Source organism: Haliotis cracherodii, unplaced genomic scaffold (genome assembly GCF_022045235.1).
Source record: "Haliotis cracherodii isolate W230 unplaced genomic scaffold, xgHalCrac1.p SCAF_29, whole genome shotgun sequence".
Classification (NCBI taxonomy): Eukaryota; Metazoa; Mollusca; class Gastropoda; order Lepetellida; family Haliotidae; genus Haliotis; species Haliotis cracherodii.
The window spans coordinates 1,345,001-1,372,503 of NW_027266285.1; positions in this window are offsets into that span (position 1 = coordinate 1,345,001).

The window sequence follows — 27,503 nt, forward strand, 5'->3', positions numbered from 1 at the left end:
TGCATCACACCACCCAACATGCGGACATTGACACGACAGATACTTGCATAACACCACACAACATGCGGACATTGACACGACAGATGCTTGCATCACACCACCCAACATGTGGACATTGACACGACAGATGCTTGCATAACACCAGCCAACATGCGGACATTGACACGACAGATACTTGCATCACACCAGCCAACATGCGGACATTGACACGACAAATACTTGCATCACACCAGCCAACATGCGGACATTGACACGACAAATACTTGCATAACACCACCCAACATGCGGACATTGACACGACAGATGCTTGCATAACACCACCCAACACGCGGACATTGACACGACAGATACTTGCATCATACCACCCAACATGCGGACATTGACACGACAGATGCTTGCATAACACCACCCAACATGCGGACATTGACACGACAGATGCTTGCATAACACCGCCCAACACGCGGACATTGACACGACAGATACTTGCAACACACCACCCAACATGCGGACATTATGACACGACACATGCTAGCATCACACCACCAAACATGCGGACATTGACACGACACATGCTTGCATCACACCACCAAACATGCGGACATTATGACACGCCAGATACTTGCATCACACTAACCAACATGCGGACATTGGCACGACAGATACGTAGACACCCACCAGTATCCCAGTTGCCCGGATAGATGCTCATGATTTCAATCACTGGATTGTCTTGTCCAGATTCGATTGTTTACAGACCGCCCCCAGATAGCTGGAATATTGATGAGTACGGCGTTACACAAAAACAAATAAATAAACAAAACACACACTGCAATTACTCTTGACCACATATAACAATTATTCTCAGCTCATCTACTACACCAATTACGACTACATATACTAATTTATTACTCTAGTCTAATAGACGACAAGAACAGATAGTCAAACCTGCGAAGTAGTCCGTGACAATTGACCCTTGCTCAGCCCTTATAGTCTTTAGGTGATCGGAGGCGAGTCGTTGCAATGTATTCCCAACACTCTAAAACTAAACACTTCGTCCGACGTGCCGGCAACTGACATCTTTTATTAAGAAAAGAGATTACTTCCAGGATTACGCGGAAATGGATTTGTTAGATTATCTGTCTGGTACTGACAAACATTTATGTTTAATGAGCACTTCTTTGGACGACAGAGCAGTGCGCCATTTCTGCCTAATGCCAATAGAAAGAGATCCCTTTGTTTATGGGGAGACTGACTGTGTTCACACTAGCCAATCTGTCTTAGAAACTTAAGAAATGTGCTGTATTTTTCACATCACCAATTAATATCTTATTATAAAGTGGAAATTCGTCCATATTAAGAGAGGAACCGTTGTTTTTGTCAAGCAATGCTCAGACACAATTACGCTCATATAAACAATAAATTAGATCTGAAGTCGCGGTTAGGGGAAAGAAAGCTGTCCTGTTTCTTTCTATATTTGTCGTATCAATAGTCTTCATTTAGTTTTTGTTTATTGAATTATACCATTAACAGAAACGGGAAAGACGAAAGGCCGTGATTATTTGAGTGAGTAAGTGTGGGTTTCCAACAATATCACGGCGGGGAACACCAGCAATCGGCTCTTTGATGGGGTTTCCAGAACGATGCCATTAAGTGTGTAGGTTCATATCAAATGATTTTCAAAATGAGCTTTCATAACAGGCTTAGCCTTGTCTAACATACTCGTGTGGACAGATAATACTTTAAAAGACATGTCCAAAAGACATAAAAGCCCATGAATAGCCGACAAATGGCAGGTGAGGTTATAAAAGAAAGAGTTTTTTAGGTTGTTTTTCCATACTGAATGTTTATTATATTAGTTATTTTCAATCCCGAACATTTGGTAAAACCCGTCCTGCCGTCAAATGACATTGGACAAGTTTTGAAGCCTTGGCGGGTAGTTAGGGTAAGCTTGTCAATTCAGGTTGAAATATACAATGACTTTAGAAAGAAATGTGACTGAAAATAAGAAGGTTTTATATGTGGCCTAAGCTTCAATAGCTATCAGACCAAACAACCTGTTTAACACCTGCTGAAACCCATACTCGAGAATACTTTTCATGCTCGTATTCATGAAGAATTCATCCAAATCATTCGCCTTAATGTCTCTAATGGACCCCGTGAAACACGTCAGTCACGTAGAACACGTTCTCGAAGGATGGAACAACCCACATTCAACTCGGGCTTTGTCAGGATGAATTAATACAACACACGCTCTCCTGGGATGAATTATGAAGAAATGTATAAATTCAACACATGCCATGATGAGACGAAAACATTCAACATTCTCTGACAAGAAGAAAACGTTCAACTCATGCTCTGATATGAATACATTCATCACACACTCTGATGAATACCCTGATAAAGACATTCTAAACACGCTCAGATATGACTGTACATTCATCACATCCCCCGACAGGATGAACACATTCAACACACGCTCAGATATGACTGTACATTCATCACATCACCCGACAGGATGAACACATTCAACACACGCTCAGATATGACTGTACATTCATCACATCACCCAACAGGATGAACACATTCAACACAGGCTCAGATATGACTGTACATTCATCACATCCTTCGACAGGATGAACACATTCAACACAGGCTCAGATATGACTGTACATTCATCACATCACCCGACAGGATGAACACATTCAACACACGCTCAGATATGACTGTACATTCATCACATCCTTCGACAGGATGAACACATTCAACACAGGCTCAGATATGACTGTACATTCATCACATCACCCGACAGGATGAACACATTCAACACAAGCTCAGATATGACTGTACATTCATCACATCCTTCGACAGGATGAACACATTCAACACAAGCTCAGATATGACTGTACATTCATTACATCCTTCGACAGGATGAACACATTCAACACAGGCTCAGATATGACTGTATATTCATCACATCCTTCGGCAGGATGAACACATTCAACACAGGCTCAGATATGACTGTACATTCGTCACATCCTTCGACAGAATGAACACATTCAACACACGCTCAGATATGACTGTACATTCATCACATCACCCGACAGGATGAACACATTCAACACACGCTCAGATATGACTGTATATTCATCACATCCTTCGACAGGATGAACACATTCAACACAGGCTCAGATATGACTGTACATTCATCACATCACCCGACAGGATGAACACATTCAACACAGGCTCAGATATGACTGTACATTCATCACATCCCCCGACAGGACGAACACATTCAACACACGCTCAGATATGACTGTACATTCATCATATCCTTCGACAGGATGAACACATTCAACACAGGCTCTAAGAGGCGGACCATTTGATATTTAGAGTTTGGGGGGAGGTGAGAGTCGTGTGTTTTTCTTAATTTTTAGAGGCTGAGTGAGATTTTATTTTCTTCCGAAATAAGAGCTGAGATGTTTCATATTCAACAAGTGGAAAGACTGTAGAAATGTCCTCACTGTTCACATAAACAGAACATATGTAGGTGATTTTAAAACCGAACAATGAAAAATAAAATAAAAATAAAACATTTATATATAATAGAAGACCAGTTTTACAACACCATGCATTTTGTGCAGCAAAAGCCCAGTGTGCAGTTTTCACCAGATAACTGTCGAGGAAGCACGGTGAAATGGTTTAGTGTCAAATATATCAGCTACTGGAAACTGCCCTGGACCATCCACACTAGCCACTTTCACCCGCTACATTTGTTCAGGAATGATTCAAAAGCGGACTCACCCTTGTGGCGTCACAAGCCATGCTTATACCTCCCTCGTTCCCTACTATGGTCCACACCATCCTTACAGTGTTCCCTACCACACTTTTCTGTCACAGCAATCACCTGACGAATGATTATGTTACTGTACCATGTCATTCATACGTAACCGCGAATTCGACGTCTGACGCCTGGAACCGTTTTCAGTTCGCGCCTGTCGGCTCATTCCTCATCACTCAGTATCTTGTAGATTACGGAATGTAACGAGTGTGCCAAATGGCATGGGGCTCAATGGTAAGTGAGGCACGATGCCTACCCGTCACCTTCGTAAGAATCTGCGCACACGGTTTCTTTGATACGTATGGATTTTCGACAGATAGTTGTTTAAAACAGATGGGATTTTAACTTTCGTCAGCAGTCTTCTCACATGTCACGAACATTGAAACTGAGACATCCTGTCATATTACCCCGATTTCAAATGATACGGTGTTAAATTAACCGATTATATATATGCCTAAAATGTGATTGTATTGATAAATATTTTTAAAAACACAGAAATGTTGATGTGTCTTTACGCAACTCCCAAGACCATGTGTTGTCACAAGTTAAGCACATTATTTGAAAGTAAACACATCTAAACCCCACAGCCTTATTTGCCTTGACATTTGGGTAAGGTCAGCTACACAAGAAAACACAAGAACCTATTAAAACACAGGTATCTCATTTTACAATGTGAGCTAGATCTGGGCTACTGATGGGACCATCAGCGCCCTGAATATGGATAAAGTGGTTTCTATTAAACGAAAAAACCCATTATTTCATCAGTAAGCTGCACGAGGCATAAGAACCCATATCTATTTGAACTTTAAGTAAAATAATCTTTGAACGCGGCCTGTGGAGCAAAGATATTGACTGGGCAAGGCAGGAGCTCCTTGTTTCAAACAACTGGCTTTTAGCTGCTTTGTACGGCGTCCTTTCCATGTTGTAATAGCTTAGCTTTTTTTTCTCTGAGTAAAATGTGTACGGCCATAATTCATCAAACCTCTATCCACGAGGGAAAAGAAAGGGCATCCATTCGTTGTTTGTGTATTGTTGTTTGAAAGATATACTTTCGAAAACATATCTTGGTGTTTTTGGTACCTACATTCTGTTGGACAGTCGTTCTCAATAATAAGAGACGTTCGCTGTCTTTACAATGTACACGATATAAAAATGAGCGAGAAGTTACTACTTATGATCTAATTGACATAAAAAACATGTGTCTTAGTAAGAAGTATTCTAGTTATATGACGGCGGTCTGTAAATAATCGAGTGTGGACCTGACAAGCCAGTGATGCCCCCCCCCCCCCCCCCCCCCCCGTGCATGGCTTCTTAGATACGGATAGACTTCCTGTAGATATGTTAAATGGAATCGTTTAAAGTGTTCTCACGAACATTGTAGCTAAGACAGTTTTCTTTACGCCGCTTTAATCAATATTCAAGCTCGGCGTGACGAGCTAACGCTTAAACCACTAGGCTATCCGACCGCCCCGATTTCAGGACGAAGTTGATGACGACGATTTAACGTCCCGTTCAAGATTAAAGAAGTAAACGTCAAGGGGTAAAGGCCCACATAAAATTACACGTTGTTATATATCCGAAATACCCCTACTTCCGTAGTGAAGTGGATAGAGCGTCACCCCGGAGAGTGGACGGTCGGTGGTTCGATCCCCTGGTCGCGTCCTAACAAAAGACGTCGAACGATGGTAGTTGTTGTTACCCTGCCTGGCGCTCGACAGTAAGGGAGTTAAACAGGGACTGGTCGGCTAGGAGCTGGTATAATGTGTCTGAATGGGGTATCTATCTATTTGACTTTTGTTTAGTGCTGTGATCTGTATGGCATCGGGTTAGTGCTGTAAAATATATTTCACTAGTGCTGTAATACGTTCTAAACTAATGACACACATATCATCTTACTAAACTAGGAACGTGTAGATTAAATAATCAGTTAGTGACAAAAGGATTATAGCACTGAAAACGTGACACACAGATCACAACATTTAACTAGTAACACACATCCCGAAGAACTTAACTAGTGACGCTTATCACAGCTCTACAAAAGGTGCAAACGAACAAGATCAAATTTAGTATCTGACTAACGTGTATTGACTTTACAACATACTACTTGCAGACAAATGGCATCAGGTGTCAAACATCTGAAGGGACAACCACCACGTAACTAAAGACCCGACACATATGATGACAACAGAAACAACACAAACATGAAGAAACACATAGCACACAAGCCAAGCCTAGATACATTTGATGACATAAATAGCAACAGTACATGAACGCAATCGTTAAGACACACATGTCATTACAAAATAAGCCTAGAGATAAACACATGAACTCACACACAGAGATAACGTAACAATAAGACAATCGTAACGATAGACATGTCACCACAACACAAACGTCAAACCAGACATCGTCACATCCGCAAAGATCTACAGCATATGCCACAAACGTAAAGTGAGTGGGCTCAGCGCCTCTTTGAACAGGTGAGGTGAGGTGAGGTGAGGTGAGGTGAGGTGAGGTGAGGTGAGGTGAGGTGAAATGGGGTTTAACGTCGCGTCCAAGATTATTGCACTTATATAGGGACGTGCATGTATGTGCGCATGTGTTTGTGTGGCTGCTTGCGCTAGTCCGGACTGGTGCCGATTTATAGTGCTAGCTCAATGAGATACCATACCGCAGTGAATACCCCACTCAGACACAGTAAACAGACTCCGAGCCGACCAGTCCTTGTTTTAGCCCCTTAATGCCGAGCGCCAGACAGGGTAACAAAAAGTACCATCTTTTAACGTCTTTTGTCATGATGCGGCCCGGAATTGAATCCCTGACCTTCCGTTCTCCGGGCGAACGCTCTACCATTAGACAACGGAGGCGGTCCTCTTTGAACAGCGTTATATGGTGATTCGAACACACGATTATAGGTTATAGGTTTCTTGCACCAACATAAAGACAAATACCTTGCCAACACAATCGCTCAGATTTAACGTAACAATAACACAGCCGCAAAGACAAACATTTTACCGCAACACAAAAGAGAAGACAAACATGAGCGACCTACATATACGTCACTCACTTACAGAAGATGACGATAAAGGAAGTTTATTGGTTTATTTTAAATATCAAAGTTGAAAGATGAAATATTTTGGTTACATAAGCTTTCATAGAATTTTGACGAGGCATGTTTATAGCCCTGGCACAATATCGCCGAGATGCGGCAGGCGGCTAAGTCGACCCAAACTCCAAATGGGGAAATAGTTTGTTTGAAACTGCAGACATTCAATAAACGTAGAGAGTTCTTCTTCTCAAGAGGACTTCCATTTGAAACACGACAAAGAACTTAACCTTTTGCAATCCATTGATGTAGAGAATGGAATGTGCTTGTGGATGTTAGTTTCAGATGGTAATCATGATAGTGAAGAAATTTGAATGAAAAGAAAATATAGTAAGATTAATAAGTTTGAATTTAGGATCAAGCCGGGCGAATATAACATTTCGAGGTTCTCTATGCACCAGTTAATAGGATTACACGTCCATGAGATAGCCCGAGCTTAACGAGGACGTGTTCTTTGTTGGAGAATGAGTGAGTGTGTTTGGTTTAACGCCGTATTGAACAGCGTTTCCGTTATACCACGGCGTGTTTGGGAGAAAGACCGAAGCGATGCAGGTCCAAAACGTTTACCCTATTGGTGAAGTCCACGAACATGGATAGGGTGCAGATGAACATAGAAGCATGATCAGAGTGAACAAACAAACTTGTTACAAATAAGGTAACACCATCAGGGCAACCTATGCTATCTCTAAGTTTAAGGAGTGAGTATGGTTTTACGCCGCTTTTAGCAATATTCCAGCAATATCACGGCGGGAGACACCAGAAATGGACCCGGGTCTTTGGCGTGACGAGCGAACGCTTTAACCACTAGGCTACCTGACCGCCCCATAAGTTAAAGGAATCTAGGATGAGCGGAGATACTTGATACTCGCGTCACATTTATAACATTTATATAAAAAATAAACATCCGTAATTTTACATAAACGTATCAACTGATGCCTGAGGTTGTCTTAATATGTATGAACTCATGGGCTCATTTAATGAATTGTGCTTGGAAAGATGAGAACTGCCAGATTTGAAATATTGTATTTAATGGATTTACTGATCATTTGGTAAAACCATGGTATTACATCACACAGGGTCCTAAATGATAGTTTGATATAATTGGAGGTCTTAAGACGCGTGATCACACTCACCAGATTTTACTGACTCCGAGCCGACCAACGCTTATTCATTTTCTAAATGCAGTTCGCCAGGCAGGGTAACAAGTACCATCTTTTAACGTATTTTAGTTTGCCGCGGCCAGGGGATCGCACAACCGACCTTCCGCTCTCCTGGTAGACGCTCTACCACTAGACCACGGAGGCGGTTATAACTAGTGTAGTCAATAAGTAGTGAGTTGGATTTGAACCACTCTTTGGTCAATATTTGGACATTCTTGAAACCCACGAACCGTAAAGCCTAAGTCACACTTGTGTTAAATGACGTACTTAAGCGTAGAAAAGTCTTAGTGTAACGTATCCATACGTGGTTCATCGTAGCTGTTCGTGGCTATCTGTGTTCATAACGTAACCATTAACGTGAAAAACACGTCCTTAGGGATTTATCTGTTGTGCATCCACAACAGATAGCCACGTAAGCTGACATTTTTGTTAACGTAGTAGTAACTGAGTTTAATGTAGTTAGATGTAGTTTGTGGTAGTTATAACCATAGTCGATTGTAGCCAAACGTAACGAACATCGTAGTTATCAAGGCATAAAATATCTACGAACAACTACGGTAAACTAAATCTTAGTAGAGGCACAAGTCCGTCTAACTTTGTTTAACTTCACATGACCCGGTTATACTACACTACACTACATTTACCTCATTGACATTAAAGAACGTTTCGGTACAGTGAACTAAGTATTTGTACAGTAATCTACGTTTTGAAAATGCTATATCACGTCTTGCTAGGTGTGCTCTTAACACATGTAAGTTAAAGTAAGTTAAAATGCGTTTGAATAAGATAAACTACAGATAACTAGGTAGCAAGTATTGGTTGATACACGTGATATTTATAACCCATGATGACATCAGTCTGATCATTTGTGGTCTGAACTCTGCAGACACAACATGAGTGATAGAAGAGTAAATATGATTCGGTTCTGGGCTGTTGTCAACAAAGAGCTGCAATGTTATGCCCAGTGTCTCATGCAATTTGAAGAGGACGAAGAGAAGCAGAGAAGACAGAGAAGATGGTGGGGTCGTGACTAGCTTCTGCCCAGTCAAGACATGGTCAGTATGACGCCCTGATGGCAGAATTACAACTTGAGGATCCTGAAGCTTTCATGAACTTTCTGCGTTTGGACATGGCCACATTTCATGAACTGTTAGCAAGGGTAGAGGACCGTCTCACCAAGAATAGGACCCGATGGCGTGATCCTGTGTCTCCTGGACTCAAGCTGGCTGTGACATTAAGGTTCTTGGCTACTGGTGACTCATACCACTCACTGATGTATAACTTCTGACTTAATCACAGCACCATCGCAGGGCATCGCAAGCCTAGGTTATGAACACTCCTATCGAACCCCAAGATTGGTTACAGAGCGATTTCAAGGAGGATGGCAATTTCCACATGTCTTGGGTGCTCTTGATGGCAAGCTTACCACCATAAAAAAACCCTTAAATTCAGGCTCTACGTATTATACCTACAAGGGGTTCTGCTCCATTGTATTTATGGGCCTGGTTGATGCAGATTCCGATGGATTCAGGTTGGTGATGTTAGGTCTAGCTCCGATAGCCAAATATGGAACCACTGTGCCCTCTACCAATCAATACAACAGGGAATCTCGGGTATAACAGATGTAGAGCCTTACCATTTGATGATGCTGATATACCTTATTACATCATTGCAGATGAGGCCTTTGCCATGCAGAGTTGGCTAATGAAACCATTCTCTCGCCCGTGACTGGCACACGATGAGCTAGTATTCCATTATCGCCTTTCAAGAGGTCGGTGTGGTTGAGAATGCCTTTGGGATACTCGCAAACAGATTCAGGTGTCTGCTTAGCACTCTCCAGGTTCAGGTAGATACTGCATCTTTGATAGTGAGAACGGGCGTGGTGCTGCACAACTACCCGAGAGAAAGGAACCCCTCCAATGATGTCATGATCCTGGACAAGGAAGATGCGAACCACAACTTGGTACCTGGTGCCTGGCGGGACACAGCCAACTTGGAGGACATGAATCACACTTATTGGGGTAACCGTGACACAGTAGCAGCCAAGAAGCAGCGGATTTACCTGAAACATTACCTTTGCTCACCCGCAGGGTCGGTTCCATGGCAGGATACACATCTTCGCCAATACTGAATCGTTGTTGAACGTCCAGTTAAAGGGCAAGGTGAAGAACCATGTTTTACTCTTTTAAGTTAATGCCATTGTACCAGCTTTCATTAAAATAGCAGACCTGTGCATTTGTATTTGTTTGTGTCCTTGTAGTTTTGTTATATTCAAGGCTAAACAAGAACAAACAATAATGCTTTTAGAAAAATATATAATTTATAAAGTAATTTCACACCTTTCTTTTCAAAATATGGTACTTGGAATTAATGATTTTGAAAGAAACTCTCATGTTAAATAAAGGCATATTATAACTTAACAAGAAAAAGGTGATTTGGACAGACCAGTTTCTTTGAAATTATAGCTTTATCAGAATGTTACATTTGATTATGCCAACTCATGAACCAAAGGAGCTGCATGTAGTCAAAATAAAACTTTATTAACTATATGGCGCGTTAGAGCTGCATTACTGTTTGGTTTCAGACTAAAATCATCATCTGCGTTTTCTTCATGGAATGAAACTATTTACCTCATTAAGCAGTAAAATTGTCATGTTCGAGTTTTTGATCGAAACAAATAGTCATTTTTATTATGACCACACACCCTTTTTGCACGTGGTATAAGGTATCAAAATATAATCTTTGCAGCCAAAATGTAGAGTACGACCCAATAGTTCTGACCTTCCTTTTCACCCCTTAAATTTCGACAAAATGATCTCAGATTTTGCGTGAATACTAACTAAGCAGAGATGTCTCTAACAAAATATTTGAAAACCTTCAAAGGGTATGATTTGACCGATTAAATCCAGTAAAGCAGTTTGAACTATATATAAGCGTTACCTTTAATTGAAATGAGGGTCTTCCAACATCTAATTTCAATTTAGATTCTATCTATATTTGAAAATAGGAAATTATTTACAGAATTTGTTTCAAGTGTCCTTTTAATAGGAACAAGCAGGTTGTTTTGGTTTGTTAGCACAACTCTCTTAGTTAATAATTTGGTGGTTTTCATATCATATCATATCAACAGCATCACATTTGTATTTTTTATTAACTTTATGCTTAAAATACAAACAAACATACAAAATAAAAATACAGGGAAGCATCAACAGTCTTTGATCCTCCAGGCAGTGGTGACAGTGGTTGCCAAACAGGAACAAAGGTCAATCCATTCCTCAAAACCTCCACTCTAGAATTCAAGCAAGTCCTGTAGAGAGTGTGATGGAGGTGCACTTGAAGACTGCTCTGACTGTCCCTGATACGGCTGCTGCGGTTGATAAACATGCTGCCAGGGTGGCATCCATCCCGTTTGGCACTGTTGCTGCTCTGAAACCGCAAAATGTGAAGCAATCTGGTAGTCCCCACTGGTGGATGAGGTGACAGGAGGGATGGTGTGTGGCTGCTGATGCTGTGCTTGCGTCTGAGATAGCAGATGTGGATGAGGTTGGGACTGTTGTTGCTGTACATGTGCCTTTGCTTGCGTCCTCACTTGTGCCTGTACTTGCGCCAGCTGCCTCTTCCTGGACATTGCAACTCTGAGAGCTTTCTTGACCTTGGGGAGTGACATAAACTTTATCAATATCCTGCAAGTCTTCATAGATCGGATCAGCAACCCCAGACACATCAGGAACCTCGGGATTCTCATGAACCTCAGTAACATCAGCAATGTCAGAAGCTGGGGTTTGACCTCTCCTGTTTCTTGTTTTCCTCATAGCTAAACTTTAGTTAAGCTAACCCTAACTAAGACCAAAATGACGAAAGGAATGAAATATATATGTGAAGAATGATGAAAACCACATGTCTCTTTATATAGCCTGTACTTTTTGCGCGTATTGGGCGTTGTTTACCCTTGTTTAACATAATGTAACGCTTTTAAATGTAGTTCAACGTACCTGAATGTACTAGCTACTGTACTTTGCTGTAGTCTAACGTAACTTAACGTAGGGAAACGTAGATGATGTGTAGCGCCCTTTTCGTACTTCAATGTTGTTCACTCTAGTACAACGTACTTGTTTGTAACGCAAGGGTGAATGCCGCTTAAGAGTCACAATCTCGGTGAACCCGGAATTCAAACTCTCGATGACATAGGACCCTGGCACATCTGATGCAAGTAACTCTGCATCCTCCGTATTCATTGTTTATGTTAAATGTGTATGCCTATGATATATCTTATTTTTATGTTCGATGTGAATATTTTCGTTTGTTACTTATTCAAAGAGACTATATTTAAAGAAACACCATTAAATTGTATTGGTCAATCATATCATAAGCAGTAACTTCAGTCCCGAAACATTTAATGCTACAACAAGCAGAAATCCCAATACCTGAACATTTTCGTTAATGGGAGTTGCCACTTTTTGAATGGACCTATAATGACACCCCATTTCAAGTCTCTCAAGAAAACTTTACCAGCGAAACTACGGCCACCAGGATTTATTCCTAATCCTTGTCCCTCAGGATTCCGGAGACAGAACTGTCCCCAGTAAGTCATGCTTGTCAGAAGAGGCCACTAAAATGAATCGGGTGGTCAGGCTCGGGTAATTGCCTGTCATATGTGCCGTGATATAGCTGTAATGTCGTTGACTGCGTGTAAAACAAGAAACAGATGACTGCCAGGTTATACCCATGGAGTGAGTGAGTGAGTGAGTATCCCTTTTAGTACTATTCCAACAATATAACGGCGGGGGACACCAGACATGGGCTTCACACATTGTACCAATATAGGAAATCAAAACCATGACGAGTTTATCAAAAGGCTACTCTACAACCCTAAAGCTCAACGTGAGTGAGTGAGTATGGTTTTACGCCGCTTTAAGGAATATTCCAGCAATATCACGGCGGGGTACACCAGAAATGGACTTCACATATTGTACCCATGTGGGGAATCGAACCCTGGTCTTCGGCGTGACGAGCGAACGCTTTAACACTAGGCTACCCGACCGCCCCTGAAGCTCAAACCTATATTTACTTTTAATGAAGTAATAGTGATGATGCAGCAAATAATCGAAACATGGTTACGCATTATGAAATCAGAATGAGTTTAACGTTAAAGTTAAAGTCAAAGATCAAAGTGATTCGTCGACAAATGAAAAAAAGAAAAGAAGACAAAGTCAACGACTCATTTGCCAAGTACTTTCGGACGAAAGCTCTTATCTGTTGAAGAAATATAATATATGATAAATAGAAACCATCCGTGCGGGGTCTTAATAATATAAGTATTGAATCTCGTACTCCGTGTATCTCTCGGCAAATAACGGTCGATAAACGAACATATTTCCATGTTGCACAAGGAACCTTCTCAGTACCTGGGTGGGGTATCTATCATAAGGTTATCAATCGATACTGGTAATATTGTGCACGTATGTCACATAACGGATGCTTCATACTTCATTCAGACACAACCTTTGGTTACCAAACATAAAACTATACCATTAAGAATAGCTACAATCAAGGCAATACTATTTGCCCAAGGGACGCAACTGCAGTTGAAAGGAAACATCTGTCATTTTGACATTAAGCTTGGCAAGCTTGCGACGATTCAATATCGCTCCTTTCCTTAATTAAAACTTGTCCCTCTGTTCAAACGTCAAACTGAGAGAATTGTTTGAGCTTTTAGGCGCATTTTACCATCTTTTATAAAATTAAACGCACAGAATGAAGCGAAATATGGTGTTATTGTGAAACAGCCCGTACAATGTAACCATAGGGCCCTGATTCTGTGAGCTTTATTAATTACCGATAGACCACAGAGTTTTATTTTATTATGAGGCTACTCCAAATCGACCTATATCGCCCAAGTGCCGCGGTGGGAGGCCCATTGTTGGTGCTGGGGGCGATACTAATCTAAAATGACCCCTACACTGGTAGCAATCTACTCCAGGAACAGTGCAAACAGACGGCCAACTGTACCGCTCTCCTACAACCATGTGTTCGGGGGAAGGGTAATTTGATTTCTTACCGGAGATTAAATCGTAGATGCTTTCTTCAAGGAATCCAATTTCGTTTTTTCTTCTATTCCACGTTGATCAGTAAGTCATGTTTTGAGCTGAAAATGACTGATTGATTGATTGTTACATTTGATTGTATAAAAATGTTCAGTTCGTTTCTTTTCAATTTTGGTTTTAGAAATAAAAAAAACATTTTGCCTGTGCAAAAATATAATTTTTCTCAAATGTTTGTCGACGAAGGTTTCTATTGAGTGAGCGTCTATGGACCAACACCAATCGATTAGATTCTGTTCCGACGCCATGTGAGCGGTATAAATGTATAATTCTCTATACGATTCCCTCCCAAGTGCATCAATAATTCTTATAAGTTCTTGGTTTTTACGACAATGTTAGCATTTATGGATTATAAGATTATTTTTTCGAGCCCGAAATCTAGACACAGATACAATTAGGACATTAATGAATGTTTCTGTTTGCTAAATTGTTACAGTAACATTTACGATTGTGCTCCAGTCTTTCAACCTTTAAATCAATCAAGATCGTTAAACCAGTTTCAACAAACAAAAGCCAGCTTCATCCCACAACGCGATGACCCCGTCACCATGTTTCTCATCGTAACACAAATGGCGTCAAAGTGGCCGTGAGCAACTAGTTTGGGATGGTGGTTCAATGTTCATGTTCTTGGCCTGTCATACCCTCTCCAGGCCTGATGCATGATAGCTCAATGTTCATGTTCTGGGCTGTTCATATCTTCTTCAGACCTAATATGTGATGGTTCAATGTTCATGTTCTTGGCCTGTCATATCCTCCCCAGACCTGATGCATGATAGCTCAATGTTCATGTTCTGGGCTGTTCATATCTTCATCAGACCTGATGCATGATGGCTTAATGTTCATATTCCTTGCCTGCCATATCTTCTTCAGACCTAATACCCACTTGATCCCCGAGATATTGATGAATTGTTGATGAATTCACAGTGTGAACATATTAAGGTAGGCATATAAAGTTCTGAGGACTTAATGTCCAGTGATTGAAAAAGAAAATGGTAATGTATTCACAAAAGTAATGATATTAAGTAGTACTATGTCTCTATCATGTTTTTCCGTCAATCAAAACTATCCATAATCTAGCGAGGTATCGATGTCAACGGCTGATAGTTGAGCTTCTTAACGATGTATTGTCATCGGCTCATCAATAATTGCAAAGCATCATTTGGTGAAACAATCAATATATTACACATTAAACCTTACACAAAACAAAGTGATAATATCAAACAATCGGGCTCCTTTGTTCAGAACATACATCAGACAGTAACACAATGAATACCAGTTGGATGAGATTAGGGATACACAAAGCATAACCTATACAGAACTTCTTATTACGTATATCCATACGTCCTCTACGGTAAAACATTGAGCAAAAGATGTTTGAGCCGACTGTTGGTAAATTGGATTTGATCCTTCATGGATCACCGGGAAACACGTGTAGACAAATGTCTGTTCACTGAGATCAGTATTCATGAACTTGTCCTGAACACGTCATTCACATTTCTTTGATACGTCAAACACCATTCCGGACACGTCAAACACCATTCCTGGGCACACCAAACACCTTTCGTTGGGACGTCAAACATATTTCCTGGACACGTCAATCCCTTTTCCAGGGAACGTCAACGGTTCTGGTACGTCAAACGATCTACAAATACACGTCAAATACCTTAACATTACGTCAAGCACATTTCCTGGACACGATCCATCACCTCTTTTTGACATGTCAAACACCATTTCTATGCATTTCAAACACACATTACTGGACACGTTAAACACATGTTTAAATCATAATTGTTTCTGGCACTCTTTCTTATTCTGGCACTAAACATTGGAAGCACAAAGCGGTTGCCGTTGGTGGCGATGGGACAGGCGTCTTGGCATGGGTGCCAAAGGTATATTTAGTCCATGTGTCATGCGTGTTTGTCTACTGCCCAGAGAAAATAAGCGAATGCTTGGACTAAGTGTTATCGATGTTCCTGAACATCACAAGGCTTTACCACTTGGAAAGAACACACACCAAAGAACTCCGCTGTATAACTCTTAAATATAATACCCAAATTTGACATACAAAATTATAGTGTAATCTATGTTCCTGAACATACAATTTACTAACACATTCGTATAGTATATACACATTGGCACAGAATGCCTGGGGATTTGAACATGAACAACGCAAAAGTCATTGACACTTAATCAACATTAGAACAAACTATTGGAGGATCATAGCTGGTGCAGCAGGCAACACTGGAACATGTTATTAGGGAAGTCAAGAAGTCAAGAAGTCGAATATTTGTACAGGAAAACCTGAATGTGCAGAAGTGATCCAGAGGTCACCGCCTAGACAACCATAGCGGCTCATTCCAATGAGTACAGCTCTGCTTTAGGGGACTTCCGGTGTAAATGACAACAAGAAAAGAAAATACTCGATGATATTATATCAGTAGTACAGATGGAGGTACATGAACTGATGCAAAATATAGGATTAAAATAATATTCACCATTTCTTGTTTTACAACCCAAGTATTTGCCAATATTTAGGATGTCATTGACAGCGCAATAAGAATAAGTCATTTAGACATGATCACATGTTCCTCTGAATTAACCATGTGGAGTATCCCCTTTCCAGTAATAATAAAATTTACACTAACACGTGACCGGAAATAAACCCCGGTTTGTAGAGAGTGCTGGAGTACTCAGACAATGTTTTAAACAGAGTCCACGCTATATTCATAGATGTATATTCAGCGAATAAGAATAACCGTTCTTATGCCCCAGTGAGTACCGTTATACTTTCTGGCATCACTTTACGCAATGTAAACAGTAGTCATGGCAACAACATCATTGAGTGAATTCCAAAGCAAACTCCGTATACACATGTGTTTATATCACTGATGCTTTGTATATATTCAGATAAAACCAAATGTTAAACATTTCTGCAAGATTAATAAACTCGTATAAATGTCTCGCACATGTAAGTACTATCACCCAGTAGTGATACGGTGTGCAGATTATTGCGCCTTCAGGGCAGCTCGCATTAGACCCGAAGTGACTGTCGTCTGGTGATGTGCAGTCATCCTGAAAAGTTGAGTTCCTATTCCCATGGAATCTTTCCATTTTGCGAAAGATTTCACCCTGTGCACTTTATATTAACAATTTACAGACACTATTGTTTGAGATCAAGTCAGTTCCAAAGAACCCATACGTTTTTTATTGGTCCATTCTGTCTGAAAGCCGCAAGAACTTGACAAACAGCTTCAATACTGGAGAGTGGAAGTCGAATAGTTTCAGTCGCTCTATACCATTGGTCATAACTCAACCGAACACTAAGCACTCCGTCCAAATGTGCCAGATCAATAGACTTGCTTTGTATGGTCAAGTCTTAAGGGTTTTGTACTGTGCCTTGTAATTCGGCTTAACGAGTATCACAGTGTGAAAGGATCAACATCACTTCCATGGACGAGTTCCAAACTGGCTACGTGGTTATTGTTGCCAGTAACTTTAGAAAGAAGTGACTGAAGGGCGTTTACTGTTTTAGTCAGACTGCACTTTCTATAACGGCTGTCTAAAAAAGGAGTCCATTTTGACAGGATCCGCTGGTTATGGCTTCGAATCCCACATTTGCCCTGAAGATGTGTGGGCAACTCTCAATGAACTGCGTCTTTCCTTCAACATAAGTTGACAAATTGTCACATGCCTGAAACATGCCAGACTACAACAATCGCCTTCACATTCACGGCGAACTTGAGAAAGCAAACCGGTGGTTCACCATGCGAGCTTCATTCTGTATCCTACGGCCCAGTCACAGCTGAGACGACATCTTCATAGGTCCACACTCTGGAGCCATTGTAACCACCCACTCCCCATTTGTGTCGAGTCTTACCATTGGGGACAACGTTCAAGCGCTTGCACGTACGCCAGAGACTCGGCCTGAATTCCCCACGAGGGTGTGAAGCCAATTTCGGATGTACCCTCCGTGATATAGTTGGAATATTGCCCAAAGCGGTTTAAAACTAAACATATTCACTCACAGCTTTGGCCTGCCAGACGTCCCTCAGTGCCACGTTGTGCACCAATACTAATGCAAACATGTATATTTTGAACTCTTGAACCGCATACGCACTGAACGCTGCATAATAGCTCATTTAATTAATGATGTCTATTTCAATTGATACTTGCGCACCTGCATATTCGTCAAGCGTTATCAGGGGTCTTAGTGTGTTTTCATTTTAATGCACCGTATTATTTATAGCAGGTTTAATGTCCTAGCAGAGGGGAACTGATGTAGACAAACTGAGGTAATACATATGATGTTGTGGGACTTGAATTTACACCGTCTTTTACCCTTTCCTCGATAGTCAACATATTTCCTTGACACATCATACACCCGAACACACGTCAACATCTGCACTGGACACGTCAACATCTGTACTGGACACGTCAACACCTACACTGGACACGTCAACATCTGCACTGAACACATGATACACCCGAACTTGACACGTCAACATCTGTACTGGATACTGGACACGTCATACACCCGAACTTGACACGTCAACATCTGCACTGGACACATCATACACCCGAACTTGACACGTCAACATCTGCACTGGACACGTCATACACCCGAACTTGACACGTCAACATCTGTACTAAACACATCAACATCTATACTGGACACGTCAACAAATCACTGGACACGTCAACATCTGTACTGGACACGCCAACATCTGTACTGGACACGTCATACACCCGATCTTGACACGTCAACATCTGTACTGGACACATCATACACCCGAACTTGACACGTCAACATCTACACTGGACACATCATACACCCGAACTTGACACGTCAACATCTGTACTGGACACATCATACACCCGAACTTGACACGTCAACATCTGTACTAAACACATCAACATCTATACTGGACACGTCAACAAATCACTGGACACGTCAACATCTCTACTGGACACATCATACACCCGAACTTGACACGTCAACATCTGCACTGGACACATCATACACCCGAACTTGACACGTCAACATCTGCACTGGACACATCATACACCCGAACTTGACACGTCAACATCTGTACTGGACACGTCATACACCCGAACTTGACACGTCAACATCTGCACTGGACACATCATACACCCGAACTTGACACGTCAACATCTGTACTAAACACATGAACATCTATACTGGACACGTCAACAAATCACTGGACACGTCAACATCTCTACTGGACACATCATACACCCGAACTTGACACGTCAACATCTGCACTGGACACGTCATACACCCGAACTTGACACGTCAACATCTGCACTGGACACGTCAACATCTGTACTGGACACGTCAACACCTACACTGGACACGTCAACATCTGCACTGGACACATGATACACCCGAACTTGACACGTCAACATCTGTACTGGATACTGGACACGTCATACACCCGAACTTGACACGTCAACATCTGCACTGGACACATCATACACCCGAACTTGACACGTCAACATCTGCACTGGACACATCATACACCCGATCTTGACACGTCAACATCTGTACTAAACACATCAACATCTGTACTGGACACGTCAACAAATCACTGGACACGTCAACATCTGTACTGGACACGCCAACATCTGTACTGGACACGTCATACACCCGATCTTGACACGTCAACATCTGTACTGGACACATCATACACCCGAACTTGACACGTCAACATCTACACTGGACACATCATACACCCGAACTTGACACGTCAACATCTGTACTGGACACATCATACACCCGAACTTGACACGTCAACATCTGTACTAAACACATCAACATCTATACTGGACACGTCAACAAATCACTGGACACGTCAACATCTCTACTGGACACATCATACACCCGAACTTGACACGTCAACATCTGCACTGGACACATCATACACCCGAACTTGACACGTCAACATCTGCACTGGACACATCATACACCCGAACTTGACACGTCAACATCTGTACTGGACACGTCATACACCCGAACTTGACACGTCAACATCTGCACTGGACACATCATACAGCCGAACTTGACACGTCAACATCTGTACTAAACACATGAACATCTATACTGGACACGTCAACAAATCACTGGACACGTCAACATCTCTACTGGACACATCATACACCCGAACTTGACACGTCAACATCTGCACTGGACACGTCATACACCCGAACTTGACACGTCAACATCTGCACTGGACACGTCATACACCCGAACTTGACACGTCAACATCTGTACTAAACACATCAACATCTGTACTGGACACGTCAACAAATCACTGGACACGTCAACATCTGTACTGGACACGTCAACATCTGTACTGGACACGTCATACACCCGATCTTGACACGTCATACACCCGATCTTGACACATCATACACCCGAACTTGACACGTCAACATCTGCACTAGACACATCATACACCCGAACTTGACACGTCAACATCTGCAATGGACACATCATACATCCTAACTTGACACGTCAACATCTGTACTGGACACATCATACACCCGAACTTGACACGTCAACATCTGTACTGGACACATCAACATCTATACTGGACACATCAACACATTCACTGGACACGTCAACATCTGTACTGGACACGTCATACACCCGAACTTGACACGTCAACATCTGTACTGGACACATCATACACCCGAACTTGACACGTCAACATCTGTACTGGACACATCATACACCCGAACTTGACACGTCAACATCTGTACTGGACACATCATACACCCGAACTTGACACGTCAACATCTGTACTGGACACATCAACATCTATACTGGACACATCAACACATTCACTGGACACGTCAACATCTCTACTGGACACATCATACACCCGAACTTGACACGTCAACACCTGTACTGGTCACATCAACATCTGCACTGGACACGTCAACACTTGCACTGGATGTGTTTGTGATTTACTCATTTATGTATAGCAGCCATCATTTTCCCCCAACAATCAATACATTCCAGTTATAACCATTCTACGCATCGTGTCTAGTATATTTTGCCATATAAATTTGAAACATTCTGTTTCCTGCTTTTTATTTTAACCATTAATTACAATTATATCTGGAATTGTTGAATTGTTTTTCTTTTATTTATAAACCGGAGATGAAAAAACCCATCCTTCTTTGTTGACTTATCTGCTGCCGACAGAAACTATTACAAAATGGCTGCATCATGTTAAACATTGAAAAACATATATGACCCTTACATATGATTTCCAAATTTGGCTTGCACATAAATGTAATATCGGATATGGGAATAAGCCCCCATATTATGACATGATCCAAATATCAGATGTTCATGCTGTACAAGAGGACGTCTTGGGTGTGAGCAAAGACATGAACGACAACACGACCTCAGTTGTTCTACAGCGTAAACCTCAGACAGAGAATATTGATACTTTTCCAACGATGGTCATAAGCCAGACCTATTCCAATAGGTCATATCCTTGATTGTCATCGCGACCGCCCCGCTTGTACAACGTCAACAATAGACGAAAACAACAGACGAATATTCGCTTAGTGATAAGAAAGGTAAAGGAGTCTCGCAACGCTGCAAAATTCTATGAATTGATCCCAGGCTTAACCGATCGGGTATTCTATTGTAGATATAAAGGTCAATATACGACTGAAATGTAAACGGTTTAACTCGAATTTAGTCGCCTGCAGCAAAGAACTGACTGAACCCAAATGAAGAGTTGCTACTGTTTAGAATGTGGATCAACTATTCTCTAAACAAACAAAACCCTGAACAACAATGCCAAGTGCGATACAAGTAATTGATTTTTTTCATCATGGTATTATTATCTTATTATGTGTTTATTCTGCATGTATTCGGATTCTGCTGACAAGGCAGCGTCCATAACCACGGAATATCCTTTGACAGAAACGTCTTGAAGGTCATCCTTATTTTCGGGAAATGGTTATCGTCGAATTATAAGACTCTTACGTCTTGAATATGTGGCAATTCAGTGTGGATTTAAATTATATATTAACAGACCCCTGGGATCTACTCCAGCATTCTAGTCCCAGGACGTATGTAAACGCAACTATAAAGAACGACAAAGCAAAGCGTGTTTCTTTAATAAGAGGACAAGTCCTAACCAGTTCATTAAATTGAATTGTCACATGCAGATACTCAATCAAGAAGACCATTCCAGAAAAGAAAACCTGGGTGTTTTTCTATTTGCACCTAAGGTTCAGTGGTGGTTTATGGATGACAGAGAACTATGGCGGAACTCTTATTTGTGTGACGTTGTCAACATTGTCATGTGATTTGACGTCCACGATGGCAGAATATACTACCATATACATAAACTTTCGTATATACTACATTGTACCATATACATATACTTAAATACTATCATACAGATCAATATATAGGCTCGGGGTTTATTCCGTCTTCAAAAGACGGTTGATAATAAAGATAATTTGTTAAAAATATTCTTTCCAGCCGTTGCAAAAAGTATTTGATCAATTTCATTGCATTATATACGAATGGGGTGGGGCTAAGTATAATGATCTGTTGATCGACACCGACGTTGTCATGTAGGCTGACCTATCAGGAATGTGTATGTGTTGTCTTATCTTGAATCGATGGAAAGTAGTGTTCATTATTTTCAATGTAAAGCACGTCTTCATTGACGAACTGTCAGACGCCTTGAAAGACATTTTATTGACTTTACTGTGCCCACCAGCACAGGCTTTCTTCTTTCTCCATTGCAAAGTTTTTTTATTTTATGCGTCATTTAAATCGGTGGCGAAGCGTGAATCCTATTAAATAAATACCAGTGTTACAAATTATAGGATTTCTCAGTGGATTTTCTCTTTAGGTGTGCAAAACGCAGCTAAGGACAATTAAGCTCTAATGACACAGAAGTGCTTTGTACAAAGGTCTTGTCATAGCTGGCAAACTGCATATAAATGTACATTGTTTCCTGTTGTACGAGGAGGGAGCTCTACATGTTAAGTCCAACAATGGAGGACGTTCCAGAAGTATGTATATACCGATGGAAAGAATGTAGCAACGTGAAGATGGCCGTCGATTTTGACAATGAACATGCATATTGATTATTTTATGGTATTCTTTTGACATGTTACATTATTATGATGAAAGAAATCAATGCTCTGTTGCTATATTGTAATATTTAGTTCAGACATGACGGTATGATGCACAAACCCTTTCCATAATTAAGATCCAATTATTAAATGTTTATATCGGCCCGTATCTCCCACTGTCTGTGTCCTGTGTATGAATATATATATATATATATATATATATATATATATATATATATATATATATATATATATATATATATATATATATATACACATATATATATATATATATATATATATATATTCAGACACAGTATTGCCTGTATTTCTACCCTTTGTCCCGTGTCCTGTGTCCTATATCTCCACCTTGTGTCCTATGTCCTATATCTCCACCCTGTGTCCCGTGTCCAGTGTCCTACATCTCTATCTTGTGTCCTATGTCCTATATCTCCACCCTGTGTCCCGTGTCCAGTGTCCTACATCTCTATCTTGTGTCCTATGTCCTATATCTTCACCCTGTGTCCCGTGTCCAGTGTCCTACATCTCTATCTTGTGTCCTATGTCCTATATCTCCACCCTGTGTCCCGTGTCCAGTGTCCTACATCTCCATCTTGTGTCCTGTGTCCTATATCTCCACCCTCTGTCCTGTGACCTATATCTTCACCCTGTGTCCAGTATCCTGTGTCCTACATCTCCATCTTGCTCTTGTGTCCTGTGTCCTACATCTCTGTCCTGTGTCCTATATCTTCACCCTGTGCCATGTGTCCTATATCTTCACCCTGTGTCCTAGGTCCTATATATTCATCCTGTGTCCAGTGTCCTACATCTCCATCTTGTGCCCTGTGTCCTATATCTTCACCCTGTGTCCTATGTCCTATATATTCATCCTATGTCCTGTGTCCTATACCTCCACCCTGTGTCCCGTGCCCAGTGTCCTAAATCTCCATCTTGTGTCCTGTGTCCTATATCTTCACCCTGTGTCCTGTGTCCTATATCTTCAGCCTGTGTCCTGTGTCGTGTATCTTCACCCCGTGTCCAGTGTCAAGTGTCCTACATCTCCCTCTTCTGTCCTGTGCCCTTTATCTTCACCCTGTGTCATGTGTCCTATATCTTCACCCTGTGTCCCACATCTGCGCCCTGTGTCCTGTGACCTATATCTTCACCCTGTGTCATGTGTCCTGTGACCTACATCTCCATCCTGCGTCGTGTCCAACATCTCCACCCTGTGTCATGTGACCTGTATTTCCCCCATATGTCCAGTGTCCTGTGATCTGTATTTCAACCCTGTGTCCATGTCCTGTGACCTTTTTCTCCACCCTGTGTCCTGTGTCCTATATCCCCACCCTGTGTCCTGTGTCCTATATCCCCACCCTGTGCCCTGTATTTCTACCCTTTGTCCCGTTTCCTGTGTTCTACATCTCCATCTAGTGTCCTGTGTCCTACATCTCCATCTAGTGTCCTGTTACCTATATCTCCGCCCTGTGTCCTGTGTCCAGTGTCCTACATCTCCATCTTGTGTCCTGTGTCATGTGTCCTATATCTCCACCCCGTGTCCAGTGTCCTACATCTCCGCCCTGTGTCCTGTGTCCAGTGTCCTACATCTCCATCTCCGCCCTGTGTCCTGTGTCCTACATCTCCGCCCTGTGTCCTGTGTCCAGTGTCCTACATCTCCATCTTGTGTCCTGTGTCATGTGTCCTATATCTCCACCCCGTGTCCAGTGTCCTGTGTCCAACATCTCCACCCTGTGTCCTGTGTCCTATATCTCCGCCCTGTGTCCTGTGTCCAGTGTCCTACATCTCTATCTTGTGTCCTGTGTCATGTGTCCTATATCTCCACCCCGTGTCCAGTGTCCAGTGTCCAACATCTCCACCCTGTGTCCTGTGTCCTATATCTCCGCCCTGTGTCCTGTGTCCAGTGTCCTACATCTCTATCTTGTGTCCTGTGTCATGTGTCCTATATCTCCGCCCTGTGTCCTGTGTCCTACATCTCCGCCCTGTGTCCTGTGTCCAGTGTCCTACATCTCCATCTTGTGTCCTGTGTCATGTGTCCTATATCTCCACCTCGTGTCCAGTGTCCTGTGTCCAACATCTCCATCATGTGTCCTGTGTCCTGTATCTTCACCCCGTGTCCAGTGTTTTATGCCCTTTATCTCCACCCTGCATCCAGTGTCCTGTGTCCTGTGTCATATATCTCCACCCTTTGTCCAGTGCTCTTTGTCCTAAATATCCACCCTTTGTCCCTAGTCCCATGACTTATATCTCCATCGTGTCCTATATATCCATCCTGTGTGTGTCCAGTGTCCAGTGTCCAGTGCCAGTTGTCCCGTGCCTGTGTTTATCGTCCTGTATCCAGTGTCACATAATAATCCTGGCCACAATATCAGATAGCACTAATTTGCCTTCTCACACTATCCCGTGCAACTTCGCTACGATTAAAGTTAAGGACGATTAAATATTAGAGGTAAAGGACATTACTGCTTAACAATGATGACTTAATTTAGAATTTGTTAATCCGGATGATTCAGTGGGATAACAGTCGGATTAATGGGTCTCAAAGTATGAAGATCATACTAAATCACATCCACACGACGCGTACATAAACAATTCATCGGACCCGCGCTTCTACTTGCAAAGGTCACGCATCTTCGTGATTTCCGTACAACTGTTCAGTTATATATCACTAAGACAGCTGGACTTGAGAGAACGTTGTATGACGCAATTGCACGCGAATATTGCGACATACCTACATTGTATTACTGGAGTACGTGCCCTAGTTCCAGCAGAGCAGATCGGACCTTTTTCCATCGGCAGGATCCATGTTCAATCAACTTCCTCAGCAATGAGGTGACACGACGGTTTCCACTGATTTGTGGGTTGTTAGCACGCGATAGGAATACAGATCTCGGTCCCGCGTGTTGTCGGAATATCAACTATCACATCCAAAGGAAATATAATTATTCCATAATCAGAGGAATATCTGGCGTTGCTCTGCCGTTGGTCTGCTTGTAACTCCAGATAAGCAACCGGGGCCTGTCAATGGTGTCCTCTTTCTGGTAATATTCATATGAATCATGCATGGTCCCTGGACCGCGGTTAGTCCATGCAGCTGAACATAAAGCGGGATATACGTTGACACTGCATTCAGGGTGAGGTCTCTAGCTGCATTGCATTCATGCCCTGAATAGGTTCGCCTAAGCCCAGTCATGTGTGTGGACGTTTTCCCAACTTGTTGCTCGTGGAGGACCTACAAGGGCATGGAGGTAATGATATCTTGCCCTTAACGTGTTGTTTTAGATATACTGCTTTCAAGTTGTTCTGAAGTTGCATACTGAAACTTCAGAAATCTTGTATGATAATGATTGGAAAGACGAAACGATGTCTGTTCCCCAGTTAAGTATTTCGCCTTAATCCTGGACATTAAATCACACATATACACACCTACGCACGCACGCACGCACGCACGCACGCACGCAGAACGCTCACGTTTGGTAATTTGTTTCATATTGACTTTTGTTAAATGATACCCAGACTGATTGTTTGGGTAATATAATCCTATCTATTGTTTACTTTTATCAGATTATCGTAGATGTGTATAGTGCCTGTTGGTAAATAATTACTGAATTGAAAGATCCTAAACATTCTTCAAAGATATATGAACTCGCAATTTATACTCATTTATATATTTGTGGGTGTATATGAATAACTACACATGAAGGTAGCGTTCAGTATTCCCATGTATCTGTCGATTCTTGAGTTTTGTCGTTTGACCTTATCTCCTTGGTCCAGCGGGATAGCATCAGCCTCACCGGTCCAGCAATCAGCTGCAACAAGACGACTTAAAAGGTTAATTACAACGATGCCACGAATTTAATGAAACCTTAGACGATGATACTGACACATTGATAATGATTTATGCACTATGTCGTGTTTGCGCGACGAGGTGGATTGTCTTTGAACAGTTTGTTGGTATTTTCCCAAACGTTGGAAACATGCTTCCATATATAAAGGCACTATGTACGAAAGTCCGCGTCATAAAGTAATTCAAATTCTTTAACATAACCAACATGATTGTGGCAGTAAAAACTATGATCACACGTCCCCACTAGAAAGAAAACAGCAACGAATTGTCGTACTGATCCTCTCGTCGTATGTAACGTTTT